This window comes from Leptosomus discolor, chromosome 5, assembly GCF_034619465.1.
Source record: "Leptosomus discolor isolate bLepDis1 chromosome 5, bLepDis1.hap2, whole genome shotgun sequence".
In the NCBI taxonomy this organism is placed as follows: Eukaryota; Metazoa; Chordata; class Aves; order Leptosomiformes; family Leptosomidae; genus Leptosomus; species Leptosomus discolor.
In genome coordinates, this window is record NC_141395.1 from 23,936,852 (window position 1) to 23,947,234 (window position 10,383).

The following is a 10,383-nucleotide window of genomic DNA, read 5'->3' on the forward strand; positions in this document are numbered from 1 at the left end:
ATCTGCTTCCTCTTTAAAAGAAAACTTTCACATTAGCAGAAAAATAAATGCTTAGCCAGAGTTCTTTTTGTGTCCCTTTCAGCAGGGAGAAGGGGATGAGTGTGCCGAGCTCAATGCCCCTGCTGGTTTCCTACTGCCGTGGAGAGTTAACACTCTAAAAGCTTTTTCTTCCCCCTTTATTTCTGTTTCCATTTAATTCTTATGAAAAAGTTGTGATGTTACAATTTTGGTATTGGAAACCAGCACAGAGTTTTGTTGCGAGGAACTGAACTGCTTTGATATAATCCCAGTTTTCTCTGGGAGAAGTAACTTCTAGTTTTTAAATCATTGCTGTGGCTAGAAAACAGCATCTACACTACAAAACTCTGAAGAATACTTCCAGTAAATAAAAATATACCAGTATATATGGTATCTATGTGCCCATTACAGCATACAGATTCAGTGTTCTGTCAAAGCCTCCTGGTGTGATCTTAAACAAGTCAGTTTTTCTGCAGCTGTAAGACCAAAATCCCGTTTACCCACATAGCTAAAGCCTGCTTTAGGAAAAATTAACAATTGAACGTTCTCAAGATGATTATGACTACGTTTCATCAAGACATACAGACTTACCCATAGCAAAGAATAATGCTTTTTTTTTATTATTCCTGTGTACCTTCTAAGCACAGACTGGAGATACACACCCTTTCTCTTTGCAAGCAGAGTTAGTCTATTCCTTAGACGTACTTGCTATTAAGTATATTATTCATGATAGCTGCCACAAGGGAGTTAAGAGTATTGAAATCTATTAGGTACTATTTTATTTTTTCCTACCTATTTTCCTGGTTTCCAAAAGCTGAAGTCTAGCATCTGATTTTTATTTTTTTTTCAGTTCTAAGGAAAAGTTATGGATGAGAGGAACAGTTTAGCTGATATTAGGCTTAACTAAGTTGCTAATTAAGCCTGGGTGCTGAAATCTACCTTCTGTTTTTCCCTGTATAGATATCACACTATACTTTTAAAATGTTGTGGTCCACAAGGTGTGATTTGTGCCAGATCTTACAGTTCCCTGCTATCTAGAGAAGCAGCCAGCCTCACTGGAGTGTCCTTGCTCCTCCCAGTACACCACAACTTGCTGTACAATATGCAAGTAGACATGGATTTTGTAAAAGGTATTCTCAGAAGTCCGTATGACAAATGGCTTAGTTTGTACAAAAGACTTAACTCCTCCCCACAGTTTAAAATACCTAAACCTCTTTCTGCCTCAGTTTCTGAGCAATGTTTTCTTGGTGTTTGCCTGGCACCTAAACCATGTTGACCTTATCCCTCAGAAAATAAAATCACTGTAGTAGAAGAAAGGTACAGGAGGTGTCAGACCACCAGTGCAGGGCACTGTTACTATTACTTTTACCTGTAGTTGTACTGAGCTCTGCAGTGCTGTGGTTCTTCCACATCTATCACAATAAAAACATGAGTACTAAAGGAACTTTATGAAAGCAAATGCTAAGTGTCATGAAATACAGATGCTGTGGAGTGAAGCAGCAACTAAGGTGGATATAGTCCTAAGGTCTTATGTAGAGCTAATCGCCTACAGTGCACTTGGAGGTAATGTGTAAGGGGGAAAGTGGCATGTTGGTGAAAGTCAGAGAGGCTGTGCGGATGACATAGTTACAAATCGGTAACTGCACTGTACTCATCTCAGTGAAATTTGGTGGAGGCCAGATCACAGTTCAGCCACAGCAAGGAGACTGAGTGGGAGATATTGAGCTAACAATCTCAAGACTCCCAAGGTTTCCTTAAACAAAACAACCCAGGAAGAAAATGCAGCTCATTCAAAAATGTCCATTAAATAGGAAAAAATCCTTTCATGTATATGAATTGCCCTCTGACCCAGGGTTTACCCACACACCTTTTGCTCTTGCCCTAAATGAAAGACTTGTTTAAACAAAAAAACTGGTGGCACAGGCCAGCAGCGCTATTTGTTGATGTAGATAAATTTACTTTAAAATTATTTAAGTAGTATATTGACTTAGGGAATTAGGTCTATGTGATATGGTACCATATAGCTGGAGGTGCAGAAAACATTTTTAGAAGACAGACATTTCAAGAGTTTTCTCCTGACGCTGAACTCCTCTGATGTATATCCTAAGACATTGCCAATGCATTCCTTTTGCTACAGTTCAAAGAGGTTCATATGCTAAATTCTGCAATTGCTCAAAAAGGTGTAAATGATGCTGGAAAGTAAATACAATTTGAAGCCTTGGTTTGAAGTATAGGTTCATGTTTGGCATATTACATATTTCTGTATTTTTCTTAAACCTGTTATGAAAATGTTTCATTTGATCAGTTGATCTAAAAGTGAGTGAAACACAAGGCACAGTTTTTTGCTTACATGTTAGTTCTGTGAGATAAAATGCTTTGTTGAATCCTGCTAATACATCTTAATTTTTTTTTGTATCACTGACTTACAAATCAGAGATGCCCAACTAAAGCAGGCTGCTTTCTTGAAGGCTAGAGACTCACATTGAAGCACTCCTCCTTGACCTCCAGACAAACCCTTTATCTTCATTAATGTGCATTATTTTACTTTTTGCAACAGATGCCCCAATTTCTGTTTTGCCATCTGCTCTGCGGCAATTGACACTTCAGAGGGCTGGCTATTTATTACTTACTAGCCATGGATAGGAATACAGTAAATTCTTTACAAAATAAAAATCAATACTCGCTGACATACTGCGTATTGAAGAAAATAATTGTTTATGGCACTCAGCTTAAGCTGTTCTGGTAATCACGTTGAAAAATACAATATTTATTCATTAGATCAAATTTAATGAGGCCTCCTGGCAGTAATTATAAAAATTACTGTAGCAGTAAATTACTAATGAGTTGTGATGTGCTTCCTACCTGTGAGGAAGGACTGGGGGTTGAAAAACCTGATATCCAGACAACACTAGGGAGGGTGAGATCTTGAGGCTAGGAGTCAAGCTCACAGCAGCACGGAAGTTGTTCACTGCACCTGAATGGTAAAAAAAAAAAAGAAAAAATAAGAAGAAAAAAAAAGGGAAAAAAAAAGTAGCAGAGAGACTTATAATTGGCAGTTTCACTTTAAATAGACAGTAACTCTAGGTTCGTTTCCAAACCGACATGTACAGGCAAGGGAACAATGTTATCAATGGGAGGAAGGGATGACTTTGCTGACTTTGCCGTGTGTGCATCATCTTGTCTACAAAAGCAGCTGAAGTGACCTAATTTACTGTAGTAGATCTTAGGTTAGGAATGAGTTCTTGCTTTCTAGTTGTTATAAAGTTTCATGCAAAACACAGCAAAGATGACAATGTTTTCTTAGTGCCCTTAAATCTTCAGAACAGTCACCTAAGACGTGGAGCTAAGACAAAGGTTGAAATCCCCTACCAGCTTGCTTTGATGCAGGAGTTTGACCCGGATTTCTTTCTTCTTCTGAGACAAAGCTTGAAGGAATGCAAAGGCTTTTGGTAGCAAATGATACACAGTATGAATAACACCAAGGCATAAAGGTGTAAAAATGGTGCTACTTCTATCAAAAGTCCAGGTTTCTGCTGAGTACAGGGTGTTGCCGCAGTAGCAGTGGCTGGCTAAAGAAAAGGGTTCTTGCTGCACACTAAAATTAGTGCACAAGTGAATTGACATATAATTATGTTTCTTTCTGTAGCTTGCAAAGGTGCCATAGATTTGACAGGTGGCCTTTGGTATTGTAAAATAGTGAATAAGCTAGCTTTTAGCAAATATTTGCTGAAAAAGATTGATCTGGGATTCAAACATCTACTGAAAATCAAATAGAAAATGTCTGTGAATTTTAATCTCTTAACAGCACAGAACTGCTCTTAAATATACTGTTGAGGCTTGAAAAGGAGTGGGGAAGTCTAGCACAATTTATCTCCTCAGTATGCTGATACGTTGCACTAAAAGGGACCACTGGGCATGGATACTTCCACACATTCATATTGTTGTGAAGTCAAGGGGTCAAGAAATATGTCCGTCTACCCTTGAGTTATCTTCCAAACCCCTTGAAAGAAGCAGAAATATAGGTCCCTTGCACACAACCTACTTCCGTGCAGAGATCTGTGCAGAGATGCTGGCTTTTGTGGAGCTATGGGTTTCTTAAGCTGAAATGGACCCTAAGAGTCAAGCATTGCAGTACTGAGCCCAAGACCCTTTGTGGCTTCAGCCTCACACTTAAATAAATATACACACCAAAAAATACTGTAATGGGTCTGCCTGAGATGCAGCCCTCACCGTGCTGTGCAGTGGTAGCTAGATAACACACCAGTGTTTCGACTACTGCTGAGCCGGGCTCACACAGCACCGAGGCTGTTTCCCCAACATTTCCCCAGTAGCCTGGGGGTGGGTAAAAACTTGGGAGGGGATATAGCCAGGACAGCTGACCCAGACTGACCAAAGGGATATTCTATACCACATGACGTCTGTTCAGCAATATAAGCTGGGGAAAACAGGAAGAAGGCGGGGGGGGGAGGGCATTCATTTCACGTTTGTCGTCTGGAGCAACTGCTACGCGTACCGGAGCCCTGCTTCCCAGGAAGTGGCTGGACATCGCCTGCTGATGGGAAGTAGAGAATCAGATCTCTTGTTCTGCTTTTGCTTCCATGCGCGGCTTTTGCTTCATTAAACTGTCTTTATCTGACCCACGTGCCTGTTGTTATATTTTCTCTCCCTTGTCCAGCTGAGGGGGTGAGAGTGATAGAGTGGCTTTGGTGGGCATCTGGCCAGGGCCAAACTGCCACAAATATATACAGTTGTGTCTTACAAAACCTTGGGCGAGCTAGTAAATGAACAGCAACAGGTCAGCATACAGCAGGACTATCTTGCAGTTTCCATACTTCCAAGAAAAAAGAGTACACCTTTGATATCCCTTCTAAAAAGCAGTGGTTTGCAGTGATTTAGCTAATTCACATTACCTAGCTTCTTGTTACTGAAATAAGGCAAGAACAGCTTTTGCCATGATGCAATTATAAAAAGGCAACATCGGTCTGCCAACCAGAAATTAACCTTATCTAACTTCATTGCCACAAAATCCGCAGAGCCTGCTCTGTCTGTGCTGTTATGTCACCGTGATAGAGCTGATGCAGTCATGCTGCAGAGAAAAAACATCCATTTTTGGCTGTGAAGATGGTATCTCAGCTGCTTAGTGCAGAGTTCTTTCCCTAGCGCTCCCATGTATTTCCTCAGTGACCTTAGGAAATTCAGTCTCTCCTGGTTTCCCTTTTTGAAGCATGGAATTCCTCTCCAGGCTTTCCCTTGCAGTCGTGTCCTGTCTGGAAGAGAAAATAAAGTGTGGTTTTTTATTATTAGCTAAACTGAATTTGGCAATGGACAGATGTTCACTTTGCATACAGCTGTGCTGGCTGAAGATGCATTTTTCTGTCTTTCTGGAGCTGTTGTGAAGACAAATTAACACTGATAGAAAATTCTGTGGTCTTCAGATAGAAAACACTTTAGAAATAGGAGTTATTGTGGGTTGGATTTTCAGAACTGCCGTCCGCCACAGCTGAAATCGGTGGAAGCGGTGGGCTGAAAAAGCCGGAGCCCTGAACTACAATAGTTTACATGAATGTAGAAGTAGTTCATGGGGCACAGGAATTCAGATCAACCTACATTAAAAGCTCTCAGGTAGATACAAAAGGTAGACTTGGTGGAATGATCCTGTTTTTTTGCTTGGTTTTTGTTTTTGTTTTTGTTTTTGTTTTTAAACTGCAGCATGCAGGTCCGAGGACTTATGCCCAGAAGGCTACAAGCTCTCACCACAGGCTGGCTGACTATTGTCTCATGATGCAAAATAGGTTTTCAGTTACTGTGAATTCTTACAGAATCTTACGGTGGCAAAATGGAAGCAATTTACCTAATGTTTTTTCTTTTACACCTATGAAATTAATTTAATGCGTGCGGAGGGGGGGATATTGTGGAACTAAACCTAAAAACTAAATAATAATGATGAAGCTTTTAAGAGAGAATGTCTCACAATCTGACATAAGTAGTAAGATTGTTGCTGTGCACTATTACTATAATTAAATTACATTATGCTATTGCATTAAACTAATCCGTCAGTAATACTGTACTTAGCAGTAAGATTTTGTCACATAAACATTATGAGCCTTTAAACTTCTGCATTTTGTCTTGCAAAATGCAGGGAAAATACAGAAATTGGAACAGCAGAATATAACATGAAAAGCTATAGCAGTGGAAAAAGGCCAGCTGGTTCAACATGCCAGTCCTTTTAAAGCAGGTAAGTTAAGAGTGTTAGAATACATTTACCAAAAGGGTGGAACATGAGATGTATGCGTGAGGTTCCTGCTATTACTTTGAAAATATTACGTACTGATCTAAAAATTATGGTTTTAGTATTTTCTTGAACTTCAGAACACGTAAGATTAAATCAGAAGCTGCTGAGACTAAACTGCTAAGAAAAACATGCAAATAATAACCAAAATGAAGCTGCAACCTTTTCTCTGAATAGAGGCAGAAAACGAAGGAGGCTACAGATCACTTAGACTGTGATCAGTGAAACAGGGCAGCTGATCAGAGGGATGCAGCCTTTAGAACAATGTTAGCTCTTGCAGACCCAGGAAGCAGAATAATATTTTTCAAACCAAAGACTTCACTCCTATCATAACAGATCAAACCATCATTCAGACCAGCAAATGCCTAGTAAGCTGTTGTACATTTATTCTGGTGCTAGATCTTTTCCAAATGGGTTAGTGGAGCTTTCAGCCACATCCCGTCGGCAGCTATCCCTTTCTCACCTTTGCAAAATACAGACCGTTTTAATTGCTCCTTTTTGTTATCATGCACAAATACCTGGATTTTAGCAAAAATTATCAAGGAAAATAACAAGCAGATTTCTGTCCCTTTGCTTACCTCTTCCATAGGTAGCATACAAACACACACTGTAAACTTACTGTGTGCCACACTGCTGTGACTGGAACTACGGCATTTGCTGTACTTCCTATATTTACCTCTGCCTTTAAGATTTCACTGAACCTTCTTGGTCTGCGGTGCTTGTGATCTAACTGTGCACGCAATATGCCAGGACGGCCATGCTATTCATTAAGGATTCAGAATGTATTCAGGGGTCCTCTTCTAGCTCCTGGGGATAGGAATAGGATGAAAACATTATGAGACTTTATTAAGTCTTACAAGACCACCACCCCTTGCCTCTGGCAGCCTCAGGAGTGGGAATTAGCTTTTACAGGGAGATTGTCATCCATAATACATATTTATGCTGTGTCCATCGTGTATAAGAATGCTCTCAGTAAAACTTAGGCTAGGCTATAATAATACTTTGCACTTCTTTGTTGCCTTTCATCTGAGGATTTCATTGTGCCTTTAAAAGCTTTCATTAATGAAAATTCACAACCCTGTTGTGCAGTAACTGTGCATTAACACCTCTACCATATGCAAAATACGATTCAGAGAAGCAAGGGCTGGTGTAAGTCATTTAAAAAGCTGGAAAGAATGGGGGGAAAAGTTCCCCCTGGAACTGATTATTCCCACATCTATGTGGTAGCTCTATGTTTCCTATCTAAAATATCTTAGGCTTGGATTGATGCTCTGACTGCACTTTGCTGCATTTTTAAATGCTGATGTGTGTCAGATTTAGCATTGTTTCAAAATTCTCAAGACATTCATTTCCAGGTTCATTTATTATCTGCTGGAAATCTGTCCTTTGATAACTGGATGCAGGTGTAGCAATGACAGTGACATAATTGCCTGTGGAGCTAGGTATGCATTTTCACTATTGTTAAGCTACAGGGTCTAGTTTCCCCAGGATGTGTATGACTCTTGTGAATGCCGGTTACCTACGTTCCTGAGAAGAGAATATGCCCCTAAAGCTACAATGTCCTTCGTGCATAGCCTCCGATCCTCTACAAAGCTTACATTTCAGAGGATTCAACAGTATTGGTTCTTTTGGGATCAATGAGAAACTCACCACCCATCTCCAGTATCTCTGAATTACAGAGCAGAACCAGATCAAACACAGAAGAGTTCCCTCATTTATCCTGCCTCTGTAATACATCAGAGTGTGTGCTGCATTCATTTTGCGTAGGCGGGCTGGTGTCTAATGTACTCTGTGAACATATTTATAAAGGATTAACCTGTGCCTGATATTCCTAAAAACTGGTTTAGTTAAAATATGTATTTTATTCTACTTGTCTCAACCATACAAATCATTCCTGTTTAGCTTTGATATTAGTAATTTTTGCTGGAGTGCAATACACTGCACTTTATCGGTAGTCTTGCTATGTATGGCAGGCTTTTTTTTTTCCCCAGCCAATGCTTCTCAGCGCGTTGAATGATCTGTGTCTAAGAATTTTAACCTGCAGTGAAAGCGTTCACTAATAGAATGTACTGCTTAGCAAACGCTGAAACACTGAGGATTTGAACAGGGTGCTCCTGCTTTAAAAGTGTTTAGAAGCAAACTGGGAGTAGAAGGTCAGGAATCACAGGCTCTGGGAAGGCGCACTGTATACCTGGCATGCTCTGTGTGAGAGCACACACTCTGACCTGACACCTGCCACGCTAGGAAGGATCCAGTAATGTGAAGCTCCTGGACTGCAAACAATTGCAGCCCGCCCCTCACACCAGCCCCAAGTTAAGTATATATGTTTTAAAATATTTACACAGGCAATATTTAGATTTTTTTTTTTGCGTAGCAGAAGGATTAAAAGGAAATACAAACGAATAGCTTAGCAATGGGGAATTCTGACCTTCATCTGCAATATGTGAAGAAAGCTCCAAAATGTTAATGGCAATTTGAGAAGCTGCTGACTAGGAACTTAGGATAAAACTGAAGAAGGGCAGACTTCTGATGAAGGATTAGAGGTAATTTACCAAAGATCACATCCACAGGGAAAATGACCAAAGCAAACCCTGGAAAACCTATTACTTTAGATGTGTGACAGCCAGACTTAAGGTTTCTTCTCGGCTTGATCTCCTGGGATTCAGGGCGTGGTTTGATTTTGGTGGTTTGGTTTGGTTTGTGGGTTTTCTGGTTTTTTTTTTTTGTGTGTGTGTTGTTTTTTTTTTACTTTGTATTAGCCTATACTGGGATAGCAACTGTGTGAAAAAGCTTGTAGAGTTTTATATAACATATATCTTACATATTCTGGTAGCAATGAATGGTGGTAGTTGATTATTTTTTGCCACTTATCTGATTGCCTTTGAATTCAAGGAGTTCAGCCCAGTTTTAATTCTGTTCTTGATACCATGTTTTTTGTGTAACTTGTGTGTCTGATGTTATTTGTTGTACCACCAGTCCATTTTATCTGGGTGTAAGAAAACACAAAAATCAGTGTTTGTATGTGGGCAGGAAGATTCTTCTCAGCAGCCCATCAAGCAGTTTTTCTAGTTCATTTTCTTCCCCATTGTTTGAATACCAACTCAGAAGCTTGCAAATGTTTCTTTTTCTTGCCAAGAGAGTGGTACTTTGCCCTGGCACACATTAGTGTTTTTTTCCCCTTTTCTTGTGTTTTGAGTGCAGCTGAACAACAAATTCCTCTCTGTTTAACAAGCAACTTCCTCATATTAAGTTTTTTCCATACCAAAGTATCTTTTTTGATTGCAGCACAGATCTGCATTTGTATTTGTTAATTAAGTACTGACAAGCAAATAGGAGCAAGTGCAGCAATATTGTGCACTTGTGGGCTTTCAGAACAGCCACTCTGGAACCTGAGCCCGTCTGTCTCAAGGAGCCACGGCAGCAGCCACTCATCGAGAGGTAGCCAGTAAGACAGAAAGTTGGTATTCAGGAAATGGGAGTGGCTCCTTCAAAAGAAATCTAACCTCTTTTCTGCTATTCTATGTGCATTAGACTTAACAGTGCTCTCAGAAATTTTCATGCATGTTACACCCATTTCACACTCCTCCCTGAAACCTGCATCATTTCAAGTTTTATAGCAGCAAAACAATTTGCTGCCTGTTTTCTCAACAATGTAAGAGGCTTTCTTTAAGTGGAAGTTGGCTCATCGGAGGCCATAGGAGGACATGGACAGATGGATGCATGCATCTGGAGTTCTTTTGTTCTCTCCCAGTTACCTTTCATTGTTAAAACAACCATTTCAGTAATTTATTGGCTGGTTCTGCAGTGAAAAAAATCTTGGTCTTTGCTGCTCCTGGAAGAGAGGTTGTCGTAATGTTGCTCCCCCACTTGACTGACAGGCACCTTTGCGAACACACAGCATGTTTCATCTCAGAGCACTCGATGAATATCCTTACCTCCCCCTCTGGACCAGCCCACTTCTACTTGCAACGCTCCTTGCTTTTTCTCGCAGGATTGCAATCCCTGCCTTTTGTTCCTCCTTCTCAGGAGTTAATACCTCCCCACCTTACAAGTCAGCAGTGGATTCTGTCACTTAA